This window comes from Anarhichas minor, unplaced genomic scaffold (genome assembly GCF_050575085.1).
Source record: "Anarhichas minor isolate MPS153535 unplaced genomic scaffold, ASM5057508v1 ptg000017l, whole genome shotgun sequence".
NCBI lineage: Eukaryota > Metazoa > Chordata > Actinopteri > Perciformes > Anarhichadidae > Anarhichas > Anarhichas minor.
The window spans coordinates 16,111,153-16,125,522 of NW_027466463.1; the positions used below are offsets into that span (position 1 = coordinate 16,111,153).

Sequence of the window (14,370 nt, forward strand, 5' to 3'; positions counted from 1 at the left end):
TCCTCTAGTGTATGGGAGTATGGGGTGTTTTCATTTTCCATTTTCTAAATGTATGGAGACAAGAGAATATGCTGAAAAATGGTACCTGCAAACAGACAAACTTTTGACAGAGAACTGTGCAACAAATCCCCTGAGGAACAACATCCTGAGCATAAATGTGAAGACGAGATACGAATTATCTTTCCCCACTACCACAGGCATGGCGGGGGTATCGCTACTCTGCTCTCTGATGCTCTGACAGAAATATAATTCTCCTTCTGCCTGCTAATTTACAATAAGCAAACACTCCACACGCTCGTGTAGATGCTGAATCGGATAGGCTTATAATTATCATGCTCAGCTTATCTGCCGTGACTCTCTGTCAACTTCCTACTTCAAACCTTTCTGTTTACTCACCTGGGAGCTATAGAATGGACATTTTGTCTCCCTGTCTTCCCCGTCATCTTAGCGCCCTGGCTCAGTGTTTTTAAATTATAGTCTCCGCCCAGTTCCTAGCTAAGATCTAACAGGACAGTTTCATCATTCTACAAATCAGTCTACAGACATTCATAGCCTTGTAGCCACGCAGTATGATCTGTACATATAGCAATATTACATGTTGGCATAAGAATTCAGTCATTTTTACTCTGGCAATCTGCTAACAAAGGACATAGCAACATTAATAAAACATTTCTGTAAATGCGCCAGAGTTAGCCAAGAGGCTTTTTTTCATCTGTAGTCCCAGACTACCAGTGTTGGTTATTTCCAACATTGAGATACCGAAACAGTTTTTGCTGTGAATAATATCGTTTCTTGGTAGATCATACCTAACTATCACAGTAGCCTGTCTCGCGTGCCAGATGCCAAATATCTCATGGGCATTGGCACCATTTGTAAAGGTCCTGTCAAAAGAAACCCATGGTTGAAACTTGAAAAAGCCAAATGAGCCCGGCAATGTTGACTGTGCTCCCCTGAGCTGTCCAATCATTGCCCAGTAATGTCACTGGGAACACTGTCTGAGAACAGCACAGCGTATTTCACAGACAGGTTCGAGATGGCAGCTTTCTGCTGTGCAGGCAGATGTTTGTTTGATTCTCAACAGACAGGTAATTACTAATGTGTCCCTATGACCAGGGAGTACAGTGCTGTGAAATGCATGTGGAACATGACTACACGTCCAACACAGACGGCGTTAGGACAGAGTACAGGCACTTCTGCAATACAGTCCAGAAAGTATAGCCCGAGCATCATACAGTACATGTAAAATGGACAAAATATGACATATTCTCCATACTGTGCAGTCAGGCACAAAGAAATGCCCAAATCATTTTTAAAAAGCACACCGTGTTATAAGTGGGAGCAGTCTAACCAACATCTCTAGTTTGGTAAGACCCCCCCCCCCTTCCCTTCTGAATGTTTGACGATGCGCCGCTTATTCCCCGATTATTATCTATTCACCAGCTTGGCTGTGCTTTCCTGGTCCATCACTGTCGCTGTCCTTTCCATGTTTGTTCCAAGGATGACATTTTGAATAAGAGATTAAACTGTAGCCTTACCTCCCCTCTCCAAATAAGGTCAGTGAACATGTCTTTGTTATGAGCTATAGGCCAAAATTAAAAATTATATTCAATATGTGCACAATTATATCTGTTTACAATTCAAGATGCCACCCTGCTCTGAACCATCAGATATTGAGACGTGAATGTATCTTGTCAGCACAAACGGCGCCAATGTTTTCTCCGCTCTCCCTTCCCTCCACACAGCCTCCACAACGCATGCAGTTTCATGGTATTGTATCGTATCCTCGTTTAAATTGGATCCCTTTTGACATGCCAGCACTGCAGGCTGAATGATGTGTCCCCGGCTCCACTTATCTGATTTGTTACCCATTGGGTTCGGACCCAGGCGACTGCAGCATCGCTCGTACCACACCTCCGGCTAGAACAGCCCCCCCCCCCCCCTGGCCTCTTGCATAAACAGCATGACTCATCACGCAAGGCTGTGACAACTGCCTCTTTTTAGGGTGGCCCTGATCCTTTTTTTTCCCAATTTAAGGGGCAAGTAAGTGAAGTGAACTGACCCACTATTTTCTACCCAGTAGGACAGACTGAAAACAGACCTCACAGGATCATGTGCGCATGGCAAAACATATCGGACATGTTCACAACTGACCTTGTTTTAGCAGCACGGCTCACAAGGCTGTCGTACTGGCGCAACGGGTATTATTTGGGTTATTTCTAGGCACACAAGTGAATTTTGTCCATTTAGAGAGCCTGTTTCACACGGCTGGTTCTTGGGAAGATTTTCTCTGCTAATTCAGCCATTGTTTAAAGCTTTGGAGCGATGCAGGCACAATCCAGATTGCCGTAGTAATGCAATTCATTATTCTTTAATGGAAATGGTCTTTGTGCTCGGAGCATGTGCTCATCTAATGCAACACACCTTGAATTTAAAATGGTTTCCCCATTTCTTGCATTATTTTAAACTGCATATGAGTCGGCAGTTTTGTGAATGGCGGTTGCCTAATTGAACTTTTGGTCGCGGGGGGGAAATTCATAAAAAGGGGGAAATCTTAGTGTTCTGATTCCACCTGGGGATTGAATGTTTACCGTACGGTTGAACTTGACTCATTTTGTTGTATCGCTTCTGCTCCAGGGACAGGAACATTCATTAATATAGTATGCATCGCAAAACCGGGGGATTGATTAAACGCTGGAAATATGGCTATACATGTCAATTAGCGGCAGCAACCTAAACAGCCTTTCCTGTTTAAGTATTTATCTGGTTTTTTCATTCAACTTTTCCATTACTGTCATTTTTGGACATTACCTTGATTTATTCAATGTCGAACTGATAAGAATGTGGTAGTCAAAAGTCACTGTGACCTTACAAGACATGGCCATAACTCAAGAGTTCATATGTTAATTACGAGAATTTCATACAAATGTCTAATAGGATTAAAAACAATGAAGGGATGACGTGGATGTAAACTGCAACACGGCTGGTTGGTGGTGGCAGTAACTCCAGTTTACTGAAGCATCAGGATTTTTAATTACTGACAAAGTGAGCTCAAAGTCTGCCCTTGTGCTCCACGGTCACCAAAAAAAAATACAAAACCCTGCTCTCCTATTGCTGCAGTTTTACAATATTCCAGCTCAGCATGGCGTCAGATGCTGCTCGAACAAACGAGTGTGTTAGTATCATCGCAGCCACAGAAGTTACAAACTCTACTGTAATCCAGCTTTGTCTACTACGCGTTTTGTTTTCCTCTTTTCTCTCTTCTGTCAGCTTCCATTCATAATTACACGGGGCTTAGTAGTGTTTTGAGAAGTCTTTGATTTGTCTCTGAAGAGCACACTGATTATGCAGTAAGAAGACATCCAGGCTCTTCCTTTACTTTAGCTTGTGTTGGTAAGGTCATTAGACGGTGTGGGTGTATTGTGTTTTTATTTTTAAATTGTCTGTCTTGTCTCTGTGCTGCAGCATGTGAGCAAGCACGGGTGCACCCATGCTCTCAGGGTGTGATGCGAGGGTATATATAGCCGAGTGATTGACTGTACAGGCGAGTGTTGAGGGATAACTGCAGTACAGTGCATTAGGCCGATACCAAACGCAGCAAATCCTTTGTCAGTTAATGCTAGCTTAATGCCGTAAAATGGAACGGCACTGGAAATCACAGGATTTTAAGGGGATTGTCTCCCTAGTAATTGTTGCTCAGTCATCATGGACCACTGTGCAGTTGCCAAGCACCATTTTCAAGATTTCACTCTGAATAATTATGTAGCTTTGCTACTTTTAGTCGAGAGCGCGCTATGAAAGTTACTAATTATAAACCGAGGGGAAGGCAACATGTTTAAGTTAAGCTCACGTGTAGATCCATGATAACTGACATGTGTAATACCATTGTGAAGTGTCGGCATACTTCTGTGATACATATCCAATCAAATATAGATGCAGCAATAGCAACCTGGCTTTGAATGAAACCAGATGGTCCTAAACTGTGCGACAAAACCTCACGGATGATGAAGCCAAATTATTCGTCTTACAGAACTAACGCACAATAGTTGTTAAGCTTTGCTGTTCCATTTGTGGTTTAATATGGCATCATAGTGATGAATATGTACATGAACTTAGTGTTCCTTTTAATGTCAGAAGTCTGATACTGTGACGGGATAAATCCAGATTTGCTGTTAATCCACAGCACATAGAACATCCTCACACGTTTCCTCCATATGCACAGCATTTGTTGACGAGCCATGTGTGCATTACATATATTCCCACATTCATATTTTACATTCGTATTACATTTAAATCGATTTCAGTTGTATACTTGTAGCTCGTGTGTGTGTGTGTGTGTGTGTGTGTGTGTGAGAGGGACTGCATTAGATACTGCAGTTACAGTACAAGACTTGATGCAGCCTAACAGCCTCTCACTGATCCTCCTAAGCCTGAGAGTGTGTGCTGTACACGTCATTAGTATCCATCCCCGCTGTGTATGATGCTAGAAATTACCACCTTGAAAGAAGCCTGCTGCTGTTTTCATGGTGGACTTCTTATCCTCGCACTCAAGCCTGCAGACATTGTAGCCTTATTGTTTTGTACTCTCTTTGTCCCCACTGATTTGTCCTTCCCTTTGCCGTGAACTCACTCGCTGTAGTTCGTCGGCTTTTTGTGCGACGCCTGCACCCAGGTGGGTTCTTGGGAGCTTGATGAATTTACGGGTAGCCTGTAAGTCATATGTCTGCTAACATGCAGGCTAGATGGATATAAGACCTCGTGAAAGGATGCATGCTGCAGCGGCTGCCTGTTCTAATCAGAATGCATCAGATCGCTCTCTCCTTTCCTCTCTTTCTTGTCTTCCTGAAGAACATTATATATCTTCTTTCTGTCACAGGTTTTTTTTTGTTTGTTCTCCTCCTCTCATTCTCTTCCCCTTTGTTGCTTTCTGTCTCTCCCTCTCTCTTTGCCTTCTAGACACGCTGAGGGTTTCAAAGCTGATGGGTAACTACAGAACTCCCCTGCTGCTCTCAGATTCCTCCTAGCCATCCCCTAGCAAAGACAAAAAAATAGAAGAAAGAAACACACAAGGACAGACGGGAGGAAAATACTAGAAGAAACAGGTGCATGGCTGTAGATGCAGCAGGATTGAATGTGAGAGAAAATAGACGAGATAATTATGATGAAGAGGGAAGATGAAGCCAAAGAGAAGGATCCATGAACAAGAATAGAAACCCTGGGACGGGAGGAGAGAGATGGCAAAAGCCATGCTGTTTTGTCAATAAGATGTATAATTATAGTCATAATTATAGTGGAGGAAGAGGGGCAGCTGTAAATTCTATTTCAACTATTTCGTAAAGATCTTCCTCAGTACACCTGTAAGTCTTAACTGTACATAATATCCAAAAATACATGCCAGGCTTCTTGCTAAAACTCTTTCCCAGAAGGATTTGATGTGAAAGTTTGAACACTTTTTAAAGTGACTGTTTGCAGGACACATACAGGAACTATAAAAGGAACACGTCACCCACATAGTGAGCATTTGTGGGACGGTAGTGGCGGAAGTGTTTTACATAGTTTGTTTTGGCAAAGACGCACGTGTTTGGGAAGTAGTGAGCGTAGGACTGGATAAAGTGGCTCCCCGTTTTGTTCAATTTTTTTCTTTGGAAAATGGAAGGTAATAGTAAATGGACTTGTACTTGTATAGTGCCTTTTTAGTCTTCCGACTACTCGGAGCGCTTTTACACGACATGTCATTCACCCAGTCCCACCCATTCATAACTGATGGCAGGGGCTACCATGCAAGGTGCCACCTGCCCCATCAGGACTGCTTCATCATTCACACCCAATGGTTTAGTGTGTTAAGTGTGTGTTCGGCTAAGTGTCGGAGAAGATGCGTAGGGCACTTTTAATGGTTCAAATTCACATTAGGCCTACCTGCATGCTTGACAGCTCACCCCGACCTCCACCTGCTGGGATCAATCATTTCTATCAGCATCAAGCCACAGTAATGTCTGCTCGGACCTCAAGCCACACATAATTAGTGCTGGAATGAACTTATTTGACATCATTTTCGATAATCAGTGAATTATTTGACATTTATCAAGTAATTGGAAATGTAATGTGTGTGTGGGGTTTGGACTGTTTGGAAGCGATTTCAAGATGTCTCCTTGGGCATTTGTCATTATGTAAAAGACAAAAGCGTTAATTGAATTTTTTTAATCAAAAGAATTGACTGTTGCGAAGCTAGAAGTACATAAGCTGCAAATATATAAATACTTTAAATCAACTTCTTCCCTTCTATGTCTCCCTCTGCCTCTGGGCCCCGTCGGAGCCCCAGCTGACTGGGGGCCCCTGCTGCAAAGCAGTGGGGAACACATGCTTTACACACACACACACCAGCGCGCACTGACAGCAACACCCAGGTGGGATGATGTGCGAAGAGAGTGCTTCTGTATGCAACAGAAGAACCGAAGTCCCTCACACACTCTCGCACCTTCCCCTCTTCACAACAACAGACGCCCGCGATTCACCTCAACTGCTTGGCTTTGTCGGCGGCGCTCCCGGGGAAAAATCTGACTCTTAATGAATAATCCTATTAGCACATGAAAGGTAACATCTGGCTTGTTCCAAAAGCAGTCATTCTTTCATACGAGAGCAATTTGTCTCCTGGATGAATGAATGCCCCTCCTAGCGAGCAGGTTCACAGGAGGCGAATGCTCACTTCCCCCACTCGTTTGGAAACCCCCGCACACTCTCTCCCTCCCCCACTCCTCCTCTCACACGCTGTCATATTTACTTGTTTTGGGGAAGCATGGGTCGTGAAAAAGGGGGAAAAAAAGTTCACAAAACTGCTATTCGCGCAGACCAACTCCATTTCATTTCTCCCCGTCGGTTCTCTGTGTCGACGCACGACGTCTCCGTGTAAAAGCTTTGTCGTAGCTTTGTTCTACTTGCACAGACTCCTTTCATGCGAGCGCATAAGTGGCAGAACAGTCGGTCTTCGTCTCCCTGCTCTGTCGCGCAGTGCCGAGGTGCAGACTGATTCCTAAAAATAAAGATTGGCTTTGAAGCGGTGGGCCAGCGCGCCCGTCACTCCTGGACGGCCGTGCCGAGTTCTCACGGAGGTTCAAGGGAAGCCAGGCAGTGACTGACGTAGAGGGAACATCATCCCTGTCCTGTCATTTTCTTTAGTCGTTTTTACATTAGATAAATGAGTCTGCGATAGCAGGTATGTACTTTTCATGTCACTCTTGGGTGCCGGCACATAAAACCCTTCAATTGGGGAAAAAAACAAATTCAATATCCTCTCCTGTCATACTGTCTCTATTACTTCTCGCAGACAATGCTTTTTTTCTCCCTCTATATATCTCTCTCTCTTCATCTATCTTCCCTCAGTCCTCTTCTGTGTCTGGGCAAAGTGAAATAGAGCAGAGGGGAGATCGTATCGGAGCGTTGATGTGAGATATGGTTGAAGGGGAGACGGAGAGCGATGGCAGGGGGCTCGTGGTGATCAGTGGGAGTGACATGCGTTTTGTGTGACGGTGGAGACGTGAGGGTTCAAGACGACCCGTGTTCTCTCTCTCCACACACACACACACACACACACACACACACACACACACACACGCGCTCCAGTAATCTGTACAGAGATGGTGACTTCACCCAGTCCATTAATCTAGATTAGTGTTAAATGAAGGTCCTTCATCAGATGCAGCCCACTGTCTGATGTCCAGCTCTCATTACCTATTCCTCTGTGCTGCGAAACACTGCTGCCTCCGTACGTGGGACAGCCGCTTCACGCAGGAATTCTGCAATTGTTCTTTTTGATTTTGATAGCAGTGTGGTTTATGTAACGCTCCCTCAGCTGCAAGACTGAGAGGAAATGCAGCATCATGCAAGCCCTAAGCAAGCAGTTTTAGCTCTGTATGCAGAGCCAGTCGGGTTAAATCTGGATCGAAATCCTCTCGGAAACCAAAACCTGACCTGCCAGATCTGATGAATGTCAGCTAGTCAGGCAGTGAGTTCCCCCCCTCGTTTCTTTTCCTGAGATATATAAACATTTTTCATCTTTAAAGTTTTCTAAACTGACTGAATGCTCTCTTAAGCTCAGCACCAACACATTCCCCAGCCGCTGCGTGAAATCTCCCTGAACCACTTCTCCCCAGCAGAGGCAACTAAGCTGAACTCAAATCAATCTGAGATTTGCCTCCTTTCATCTGCCACAAGCATTTGATATTTGATCAGCCGACTGAAAGGGAAAATCTCCAGTGAAAACATTCCCTGTGGATAATCCCGGGCTCAGCCCCGCAGAGCGAGCAGGTGCCTCGGATTTCCCACCTCCAGAGGTTATTTGATCAGACTCGCAGTTGCAGACTGAGAGGTGAAATAGAGGAGAGGACAAGAGCAGAGAAGAGCGACTCACCTCAGACTGTGAACTACTGACGTAAAGGATGCGTTAGCCTAGATCCCTGGCTCTGCCCATGCATGCCCGTTTCCTTAGTGGATTAGAGGCGAGCTGGAAGAGGAGGCTATGCCATGGCAGAAGTTAAGAGGACAGGCAGGCAGCGGCACGCAGGCAGAGCGGCAGCGTCAGTAGTTGGAGTAGTTGTTGCACATCGGCGTCCTCTGATCCAGTGGCGCGAGGTTCCTCTGAGCCCCAGTCAGAGTCAACACTCCCCCTCTCTTTTTCCTCCTCTCCACCCGTTCCCCTTTCCCTTCTCCGCGCGGCGTCGGCAGGGGCTCACACTCACTCACTCACACACGCATGCACACACACTCACACAGGCACACACTCGCACACAGTGGCTGAACTCCGGACGCCTCAGCGACAGAGCCCACGCAGGCAGAATATCCCCATCGTGCCGCCGCAGTTCTCTCTGGCTTCCTCCTTTTTTTCTGCATGTGTGCGTCTGAGTGTGTGTAGAGAGAGAGAGAGAGAGAGAGAGAGAGCGAGAGTAAGATGGACAGAGAGAGGTAGAGAGATAAAGCGAGAGGGGGAGGGAACAGGGGGGAGAGAGAGAGAGAGAGAGAGCAGAGGGAGGAGGGAAGGTTGCAGTGGAGAAAGTACAGCTCCGATTTGGGCTATACATCTGGCAGGTTCACGCATCATCCCTTTATCTCGTCATCAGTGAGAGCGGTTCTGTCAGTGACCTCACTTCCTTGGAGACCATATGCTCATCAAAACTTCCTTCGTCAGGAGCAGAAGAATTAACTTTTAATATATCGCACTTTTCCTCAAAGCCCTGCAGCCCTTCATGCCAGCGCTTGTCAGGAGAAAGACATGGACAGATGTGTTGTTTGAGACACAGTCTACATGCATCCCTGTGTCTTTAACTCTTGTGCGCGTGTGTGTGTGTGTTGCCGTTCCATATCAATCCTGAGTGTTTCATCACAAGTCCATTCACCTCTCTTTGTGTGGAAAAGAAGACTCTATCTGCTTGTCGTCCCTCTCAAGACTTTGTTTGCCTGATCTCATCCGAGCTTTTCCTCCATCAGTCGGGGGATAGTTGGTGTTTAATGCCGTTAGTGCAGGAGAAGACATGTTTGTCATCTTGGAAGGAGCGTTTGCCTCTTGGACTTGATTGGATGTGTGGTGTATTATTGGAGTGCCTAATGAATGAAATTACGGAGGGAGGAGATGAACCCTCTTGGTGAAACCTTGATCATGTTAAAGTGGAGCTGTATTGTGTGCCTGGTTGGATGTTTTCAGAGCCTCAGCTCGCCCTCACCCTCTCACTGGGAAACTCCTGGCTCTGCTTTAAGCCTCAGGTACCATGGTAATGAGCTGCAGCTCTCCAGACAGCTGCTGCTGCTGCTGCTCCTCTGTGTGTTTTGGCATCGAAGTGCACGTGTGAGTTTCTCCTCATCCCCGATGTTAACCGGTGAACGGGCCTATAAACAACGCGCAGCCCATAACACATACAGTCAAGATAGGCTAACTTCATTCAACCTTCAGAACCTTGTTGAGTCAATATGTGTTGTTTTTTTATTGTTAGTGAGGTTTCATGAAATTTTGGGTAAAAATTAAATCCACTCATCAAATTGAAGCTTTCGTCAGTAGTTTAGTAAAATAATTAACTGAGATTGGACCACAATCAACCACATTCATCTTTTTTAGTAAAAGTATAATTTTTTATAATAACAGTTCTTAGCTATCTTATTCTTAATAGGTCACTTCTCATTATAAAATCTTATTAATGCCACTTTATTGTTGTTATTATTGTGTTTCTCATTAGTTTTATTTCCCTGTCGATTCAAAATTGTTAAGATTTTATTTCTCTATCGGATTATTCCTTATTTTTGGATAATGTTTTGTCGTTGAAATCTTTTCTCATCATCATTAAATCCTTTTATATCGTGACGTCAGTTCTTGTTAATTAAATAAATTGATGACACATTTACGATGATATGCGTCATACTGGTGAACTAAAATGATTGTACGGGTGGAAGAGAAGAATAAATGTTTCATTGTTTCGTTCTCTAAATAACATAATAGTCGGTGTGACCTGTGGGAGAAAGTGCCAAAACACTTTTAGAGAATAAAAAGGGAGATGTTGCTGAGTTATTACGGCCGGGTTCAACCCGCAAATCCATTCGACCTTCGTTCCGTTTGTTTATCGCCCTCTCACAGCTCAGCCCTTTATGACACGTGTGAATAACAGAGAGTTGTGCGATGCTTTGTTCAAGCCTTCGCCTCATCTTGTCTCTCTCTGACGTGACAAAAGAAACCTCTGTTTTCTCACTGCACCCACACTCACAACACCGTTCCACGAGACTGGCTTCTTGCTTGGAGTGACGGTAACACAGCCAATGACGGGCTGCAGGTTTGACAAAGGAGAAAGCTGAATAATGTTTGTTAAGATTTCCCCTTGGAACGTTGCGGTGCCTGGCAAGTGTTTTCGGTCTGAACCCGGGGTTAATGGCATTTGTTTAATGGGTAGAACTCCCCTGGGAGGTGATGTCTACAGTATGTGGGGTTGGAATAGGCCTCGCTGTATTTTCTTTTATTGGAATCTGCTCTGCGATGTTGCTGTGTAAGCACACTGTTTCTCAGATGGATAGACCGATGGCATTGGACAAGTCACAGGAGTGACTCCTCTATTGATTTCATTACCTCCAAGCCAAGCCCTCGGGGGACTCCTATGTGATGTCCTTGTCCCCCTGCTTAGATATGCTAAACGCAGTGCTGTGGTTAGAGGAAGACACAGACCCAATCTTCCATTTTCTTTTTACTGCCGTTCTGTCCCACAGATTTCTTATGTTACTATCAAATACAGGCTAAACAGCAGAGAAATCTTACAATATATGAAATACGGCACCTTGGCTTAGGTGGAGCAAAGAAGAAACAAACAAGACTTCCTATTGTAGACGACGCTTTTAGATCATTCTGTCATGGTTATACGCCTCCTTTAAGTCCAGTTGAGGCCCTTGTTTCATGTTACTTCCCTCAATATCACCGTAGCTTATCACCATGGATAAGAAGTGACAAATCGGTTCGTTACGAAACACAAATGTCATCGGAAGCATCAATGAAATGCGATGAGGAATCACGTCGTTATTGCGTTACTGGTGCTCGATTGAAAATGAAATCTCGTCACATCCTCTTTAATAACATTTGAATGGACTTGTACCTTCTGTGATTTTGAGTACAGAGTTGTTACCGATTCCCGGGCATCGGAGTGTTCTCTCCTCCCACTGCTTTTTCCTCAGCTCACACTGCTGTCAATTAGCGTGGCATGTGTTTTTGTGGAAAGGATACCTGACTTACCAGAATTAATTAGGGTAGATGCTAGAATGTACACGCCAAACTTGGGTAAATGCTTGGAGGGGGGGGGGGGGGTTTAGCCCTGAAGTTAGACACAACTTTAGCTCAGAATCTTAAGGTGGACTGGCTTTTAAGGTGGACCGGCTTTTCTAACTCCTCCAAACTCTGAATGTGATTACTCTGTATTTGTGCGCATACAGTAGTCAAGTGTAGCTGAAAACATATATATTTTTAAATATATAAATGCTATGCCAAGTGGTTATTTCAGATGGACTACACATTTATTGAATTTCTAGAAAACATTGTGAGCTATATATCGTTAATGGGTTATGAAATGACCTCTGGGGTTTAAGGATTTTGGCCATATCGCCAGCCTTACAATAAGTTATCTAATGCACCGAAACATCTCAAGTGTTCTTAAACTTCTTCTTAGATTCCCAGATAACATACGTATGAAACTTTCCTTCATAGCCTCACTACCAATCCGTCCCCTGAGCTCCTGAGTGCATTCAGCCACACAAAGTGAATTAGATCGTCGAGTGTCATAGCTGTATGGAGCCAAAGTACTAGACGGTGAAGAGAGCTGTCTGTTTATGGTGGCTTTGACTTTGCCAGGTGTTCGGTGGTTATTATTTGTTTCTATGTATCCAGAAGTGTTGATCTGGACGTCACCACGACCAAGACAATGAAGTGTGAACAGGTCCTCCTTCTCCTGTTGCCATTGGCTGGCCCGTCTGCCTGACACCTTGTTGGCACTGATGTTTGAGCCAAGCGGGCTCGCTGTTGAGTCCTGCAGCAGTGGCCAAGTGCCTCGCATGTGTCAGCTCTGCCTCCCTTTGACAGGCCAGTGTAAGAAAGTGCAGCCGCCTCTCCAGCCTCTCTGTTCTTTGCTTGCTTGTGTGTGTGTGTGTGGAAACAGAGGTGGGCAGATTGATTTTCCCCTCTGGTACAGAAGCAGTAAGACTGCATGAAGTCATTAGTGCTCCTATGAAACAACAACAACAGCATACAGTGTTCAAATCAAGTTACTTCTAATAAATAAAAGGTATATTATAATTGATATTGCCTGACAATGTGATTATATTGTTGTTTTATAAAAATTCTGTTTTCCAAATGAATGAAAATGAGATGTTAAGGATTTCATTCTAGTGTGTAAATGTAAGTTGATGGCTAAAGGCAGAGCACAGTTCATTGCTTTGGACACAAGTTATTAAATTAAAATGTGTACATGATTAGTTTTTTTAGATAACTCCTTTAATGACGTGAGTGTTAGTTAGAGAATATATAAATTGAGTATACATTGTGTATTCTACAGCAGCAGAAGAGACTTTTCCTCTTGACATTTTAAGGTGGTTGATCCACAGCTACTTCATTTATTTTTAGATATTTTTTGTATGTCGAGTTCTCCTGTTTTTTATTGTACAGGGACTATTGACACCATTTCACATTTTCATGTGAATTGTCCACAGGAAATCCCCTCAATGGGAATATTTCTAATCCCAGTTCCAACAATGCTTTCTGTTATTGAGGAGGCAAACTGAAGAGATCTCACCGTGTGCTGTTGACTGCCTTTGCCATCACCCAATACATGATGCAGCAGTGTGAATCACTTGTGTTTGCACTATGTCTTCATCCCGCTCGGATTAAATAGCATAGTGACGACGTGAGGGTTTTCTGTGGGCTTGTGTAATTTCCGTTTTAATGAGCCAGAAAATTCATATTTCATCAGGCCTGAAGCTAATGGAGAGAAAGAGGGAGTCATTTTTGTCCCTTTAGGTCATCCCCCCCCCTCCTCCTCCTCCTCCTCCTCCTCCTCCTCATCTTTCTCTATACGTCTGTGTTTTCTCTCCTCCAGAGACGGGACAAGGCTCTCCATCTACATCTCTCTAGAGACCGACATGCCATTTCCCTACTGGCTTAAATAGAGGCTTAAGACAATGCTCTGTTTATGGGGCAACCCTTCACTACTAGAGCAAACATCATTTCTTTTTGCTTCTCCGCTGTCAGGCACTAAAGTGAGATGAATTATCAGAGAGATGCGAGCTACACAGCGGCGTATGATGGATCTGGCCCTGCTCTCTAATCACTGCTTTTTCATTTCCGCTAAGATTCTGCCTCATTTGCCCTCACGCCTAAGATGGATATTGGAGGCAGGGTTTTGGAAATCTGCAACTTCTGGCCACTGTGATAGATATGAATAGTAAAGTATCCGTTTGTTGTTTAGCCTGAGGAATAGATAAATGCTTGAGATTGATGACAGCTCAAGTGGTGGACGTTAAATGATTTACTTCCTTCAACATATTGATCATTTTTTTTTTTTGTCCTGTCCTTCAGGTGCTTCGTCATCTCCAAGTGTAAGCTCAATGATCAATCTAAAAATGATGCTTTCTGGCTTTGCGCATATCTTCTGTAGCCTATTTGAGGTCATGAGCTTTGTCTCAAATCGCTCCCTTTCATGACAAACACTTAATAAGGCCACTCTTGTATTTAGAGAATTGAGATTTCAGACACTTACCAATCATCATTTTGCATCATCGCTGACAAGTGTAGTGTTTTATAACTGCAATTTATCCGTCTGTCTGAAAGAATTGTGTACACGCTCTGGACACTACAATGTTGTCCGTGCA

General features: G+C 44.1%; 1 protein-coding gene across 1 annotated transcript in view; it reads left to right on the forward strand.

Moving 5' to 3' along the window:
• The window catches only part of dock1 (dedicator of cytokinesis 1), a 149,884-nt gene that overhangs the window by 80,393 nt on the left and 55,121 nt on the right, over positions 1–14,370 (forward strand). The window lies entirely within an intron of this gene.